At 38.7% G+C, this 5,935-nt stretch overlaps 1 non-coding gene across 1 annotated transcript; it reads left to right on the top strand.

Annotated features, from left to right (window-relative positions):
• Positions 1-3,724: 3,724 nt before the first annotated feature.
• LOC123806993 lies at positions 3,725-3,831 on the top strand. Its single transcript, XR_006783565.1, has one exon. It is a non-coding gene; the product is annotated as a U6 spliceosomal RNA (small nuclear RNA).
• Positions 3,832-5,935: the final 2,104 nt, after the last annotated feature.

Here is a 5,935-nt window from a genome sequence, read left to right as displayed (position 1 = left end):
GGAATGGAAGGGGAATGGAAGTAACTTCCCCACCAAGATGTAACTGGGAGGCAGGTCCCACGAGTTACAGCACCTGCGTGGGAACTTGGAGAAGATTGGCTCCATGACATGGGACCATGCCTACACAGACTCGTGATGGCAGCCCAGTAAAGCTGGAAGTACATGAGTGCTGGAAGGTATAACTGAGTGTGGGAGGAGTCAGAAATGGGGCTGCAGAGGAAGGTTGGCACGGGGATTTAAACCCAGACATTGGTCTCTGGCAGCCATTGAAAGAGAGAACCACTCGGTCTTTAGCAGAATGGGGACTTCCGCAGCCCTGTGAGAGAGAATCACCATGCGGCTTTAGCAGAGAACCACCACTCAGCTTTGGCAGAGAGGTGACCCCTCGCTCCTTGCAGTCATTGAGTGGGGAGAACCACGCAGAGTGGGGACTCCCGTGGCCCTGGGGGAGAGAAGACCATGCTGCTGGAGCGGTGGAGAGAGGACCAAGTGCCTTTGCCAGAGTAGGGACCCCCGCAGCTTTAGTAGGGGGAACCACCACCCAGCTTTAGCAGAGATCCCAGCGACACAGCTGAGGGTGCCAGAAACCAAGGGAGGTCTACCAGCTGAGATGGATTACTGGGAAGAACTAGGGACTGCCTGAGCCATGGACTTCTATTTCTTTTCCTGAGATATGGTACCCCAAACTGGGCAAAGGGGGAAGGAAGGACTGTGTATGTTTGTGGGTGTTTTAAGAGACTTTAGGGTTTTGATGAAGACATTAGGTCACTACTTTAAGTTTGTATAGCATTAAATAAATATTTCCTTTTCTTTTCATGAATCTCTGGCATTGAGAGACATCTTTCCTATAGACGGCAGACATAGCGGACCTGGGGGTTTCTTTCAGTAATAGTATATCGTCCCAGGCTCCCCTTGTTGTTCTGTAACAGTTTCAGGGCAAAGCAGGGTGAGAAAAGCAAGAGAGGCTGGAGACCAGGGTGGCAAGCCCCTGGGCAGCCTGAGGCTGGGTGGCCAGAGGCCCTGTGACCCAAGGGCGGGGGGGAGAGAGAGAGAGACACCTTTTTTCTCAGGACTTATATAGTTGGTGGGCTAGGAGGGGGAAAAGGTCACATATTGATTAGTGGGTAAATGTGGTGCCAGCTTTCCTGTGGGAATGTGACTATCCAAACCTAGGGATATATAGGAGTCTTTCAGCCCCAAATCCTTATCTTGCTCCAGACTCCCATTGTCATCCTGTTGTAAAACAAAAATGTGACAGGAGGAAGTTAACTACAATTGGGGCACTTTCCTTCTTTCTTGCTAACACAGGGTTTCATGTGATGTTGGAACACCTGGCAATATTATCAGACCAGGCTCAGGACTGCTGAGTTAACATGTGAGACTTGTTTCCTTCCTCCTTCCTGCCTGTTTACTATTTATTCTACCTAATTGGTAAAAGGTGTTTCCTGGCAACCAGGGTGCTAAATGCTGGCCAGTGACAGTATTGCAGTCTCAGAGTTCTTCCTATGCTGTCTCCTGCTTCACCTTCACCTTATTAACCCAGCTCCCTTACCTCCTCCCCTCCAACAACTATGAGTCTGTTTCTATTTTGTTTGTTGTAGTTTATTTTGTTCATCAAATTCTACATATACATAAAATCATATGGTATTTGTCTTTCTCCAACTGGCTTATTTCACTTAGTATAATACTCTCCAGGTCCACATGTGCTGTCACTAAAGGTAAGAGTTTCTTCTTTTTTATGGCCAAGTAGTAGTCCACTGTGTAAATGTGCCACAGCTTTTTTTATCCACTTATCTACTGATGAGCATTCAGGTTGCTTCCAAAGACAGTACACAGTTCAAATTTGTTTCACATCATAATTTATAAGTAGAAGCATAGAATGAATTGGAGGAGTAGCTTCACTTGAAACTATAATGTCAAAATATCATTTTATATTATACTTTCAATATCTATTAAAAAGTATTACACTAAAAAATAAAAGAATGAGATAGTACTATGACTCTCAGACATACTTTCACAATTAAAATTACTTTACTGAGGGTGAAATTAAACAAACATTCCAAAAGAATAATCAGGGGAAAAAAAGAAAAAGTAAAACTTCATAGGCAGGTTTCCCCAGCAACATGGTGCAAGTACTTTCTGTTCACTGTTTGGCTGTGATAAACTCAGAAGTGAGAAATGATTCCACAAAGTTTCATAATAAATATTAATTATATAAAATTGTGACATATGTAACATTTATAAAAATAGAATTTATGGGAAGCTCTAGGCATAAAATGGAGTTCATTTCAAAAACTGCAATTTGAGAATATAAATGTTTATTCTTAGATTTCCTTTGATGTAACTATATTTATATATCTTTATTTAATTTTTTTGAAATTTCAGATAAAAAGTAAACATTAATTGGTCTTTCCAGTCAAAAATTCTTTAGGCAGGAGAGTGGCAGGGCCAGTTTTCACTGCATTAATTAGGTCCCAGGTTTCTAACTCCAGACATTGCTAGTGGATAAAGAAAATGTCTTCAAATGATTCTTAGGTGGAGGGTATAAATATATATATATATATATATATATATATATATATATATATATATATATATATAATATAAATAAATATATATAAATAAATATATATATATATATTTATAAACTGTGACTATTTATAAGTGCTTTGAGGATTCCATAGCTAAACTTATCTGATGTTAAAGTTACTTCAGAAAGGAATTCTGTATATTTTTTGAGTATTTCAGCTTCTTGGTTTTTCCCACAAACCTAGATTAAGCCTAGATCAACAAACTGGTAAAAGGAAAATCTTTCACCCTTGGGTTCAAGCCACTATTCATTGGAAAATACTCATTGTGCAAAAGTGGCTCATAATTACATGAAGATTTTGCAATTTACCAAGGCAGGACTGCCCAAGCTATATTACATCTTTATATTGAAACCCCTACTTCTGCTTACCATGCTTATTTTTCTTATAATGCATTTTATATATTTTTAGGTGCTTTAATACTTTATCCATAGCCAATAAAAGTTTAATAACAAAAATGAAATTGACTCTTCAAACAAACTATATCACCACAAAACATTTTATAAAATATTCAAACCTCATTAAGAACTTATACTATATTATATATCGATACACTAGAGAGCAATGCCAGTTCAGTTGTACTAAATTAAAAACAACCTTTTGTTAAATGGAGTCATTATTAAGTACACAGGGACTTAGGGACTTACAGTTCTACTTTATTGAACTGAACATTGTGGTATATGTTGCAATGTGATTCTAGCTGCAATTTTATATTGAAGTAGTATTATTAAAAGTCATAGTTTCTGCAGTATTAGTGCACAGAACAATAGCGTCATATACCCTGATAGTATGTTCTTTCAGGTCCACCCAGTTATATAATGATAAATTTAAAGTTAATCATTGAAAATGTGGCCTTCAAATTCCGTACTTCTTTCCTAATCTAATCACCTTGTGCAGGACATTTTAAAATCTAATATAAGTTAATTTACAACAAGAATTTTAAAATATATATTTACAACTGAATCCCAAAAAGAATGTTTACAATTCTTTTGTAAAGACCATTCTCAATTCATTTCACTGAATTTACAATATTCACTATAATGAATATTACTTTAGGAAATATATATGTCATCTTTACATGCTAAATCTGCTCTAAGTAATGGAAGCTGGTTAAAACTCTTTTTAAAAAAAGTCTTGTGCTCACTTCGGCAGCACATATACTAAAATTGGAATGATACAGAGAAGATTAGCATGGCCCCTGTGCAAGGATGACCCGCAAATTTGTGAAGCATTCCATATTTTTAAAGAACTTACACAACTACACTCTAACAAGACAAGCAACCCAATTAAAAAATGGGCAAAGGACTTGAACAAACACTTCTCCAAGGAGGACATACAGAAAATCCAAAGACACATGAAACGATGTTCAATATCGCTAGCTATCAGAGAGATGCAAATTAAAACCACAATGAGATACCACTTCACACCAGTCAGAATGGCCATCATAAACAAAGCAACAAACAACAAGTGTTGGAGAGGTTGTGGAGAAAAGGGGTCCCTAGTGCACTGCTGGTAGGACTGCAGACTGGTACAACCACTATGGCAAGCAGTATGGAACTTCCTCAGAAAACTAAAAATGGATCTGCCTTTTGACCCTGCAATTCCACTGCTGGGACTATATCCTAAGAACACTAAAACACCAATCCAAAAGAACCTATGCACCCCAATGTTCATAGCAGCATAATTTACAATAGCTAGGTGCTGGAAGCAACCTAGATGCCTGTCAGTAAATGAATGGATCAAAAAACTATGGTACATTTACACAATGGAATTCTATGCAGCAGAAAGAAAGAAGGAGCTCCTAGCCTTTGCAACAGCTTGGATGGAGCTGGAAAGCATTATGCTAAGCGAAACAAGCCAGGTGGTGAAAGACAAATACCATTTGATCTCACCTTTAACAGGAACCTAAAGAACAAAACAAAGAAACAAGAAAAATATAATCAAAAACACTGAAATAGAGGACAGGCTGACAGTGACCAGAGGGGATAGAAGAGGGATTTTCAGGGGACAATGGGAAGGGTTCACAGGAACAAATTTAAAGGACACATGGACAAAAACTAGGGGGAGGGTGGTATTGGGAGGGAAGAGGGGAGGGTGGGTGGGCTGGATTGGGAGTAAAAGGGAGAAAACTGTACTTGAACAATGATTAAAATGAAAAAAATCTCTATTCTAATATAAAAGTTCAAGTACACAAGCTCTGTCCAGAAAGTATCCAGCCATGTAATATTTAAAAATAGAAACATTTACTGATGAAGATACAAGAAACATTACACATAGGACAATAATGCCTCAGTCCTCTTCAAAGTAGGCATTTGGGACCTCACACATTCTCCCAATTGCCATCAACTGCCCCATAGTATGTTTCTGAATCTCATCAATGGTCTGAAATCTCTTCCCTTTCTAAGGTGATTTTAATTTTGGGAAAAGCCAGAAGTCACAAGGTGCCAAATCTGGGCTGTAGGGTGGCTGAGTCACCTGGGTGATATGATGTTTCTCCAAAAATCTCTACACAAGATGTGATGCATGAGGAGGCATGTTGTCATGATGAAGCTGCCAGTTGCCCATAGCTGCAGCCTTCTAAATCATTGAAATAGTTTCTGCAGAGGAATGTTTAAGTTAATGGAAAATTTGATGCAGATTCATTGTTCTACTCATTCACTTATTTTGAATAGGATGGCCATACAGTACACACCTCACTTAACAGCATCTAACACCCCCACTGACTAGTACAGTAAAGTTGTCATTGTTCATGCATGCACTTTCCAGTCCACTTTCCTTGCCTGCCAGGACACATCAATGTCACCCAAACAGTTCTTATTATATTAACAATGGTTGGACTTTTTCCAGACAGACCACACATATATTTTTCAAAATGCATGTTTAGCTCTGGCTGGTGTGGTTCAGTGGATGAAGAATCACCCTGTGAACCAAAAGGTTGCTAATTCAATTCCCATATCAGGGCACAATGCCTGGGTTATAGGCCAGGTTTCCCAGTTGGAGGTGTGTGAGGGGTAACTTTTCAATGTATCCCTTGTACATTGATATTTCTCTCTTTCTTTCTCCCTCCCTTCCCCTCTAAAAAGTACATAAATAAAATCTTTTGAAAAAAGTACCTTTACAACTTTAGAAAATGTATATTAAAATGTTAATATTGTTGACCCAAGTTCCCTGCTAATTCCCAGTTACTCATACAACTGTAAATATTTATTTCATAAAGGTTCTATATCTTTGTCAAACCACCTGTTCCTGCTTGTGTTCATGAAGCAGCTCCATGGTCTCAGCTCAGGGACATGTGAAAGGGAAGCTCCAGGTCACCTCACAACACAGATCTCCTGCCACTTAGAATC

Source organism: Phyllostomus hastatus, unplaced genomic scaffold (genome assembly GCF_019186645.2).
Source record: "Phyllostomus hastatus isolate PE091 unplaced genomic scaffold, TTU_PhHast_1.1 phas_scaffold_39, whole genome shotgun sequence".
Lineage (NCBI taxonomy): Eukaryota > Metazoa > Chordata > Mammalia > Chiroptera > Phyllostomidae > Phyllostomus > Phyllostomus hastatus.
The sequence above is the reverse complement of the archived record's forward strand: the minus strand, read 5'-3'. Positions and strand labels throughout refer to the sequence as shown.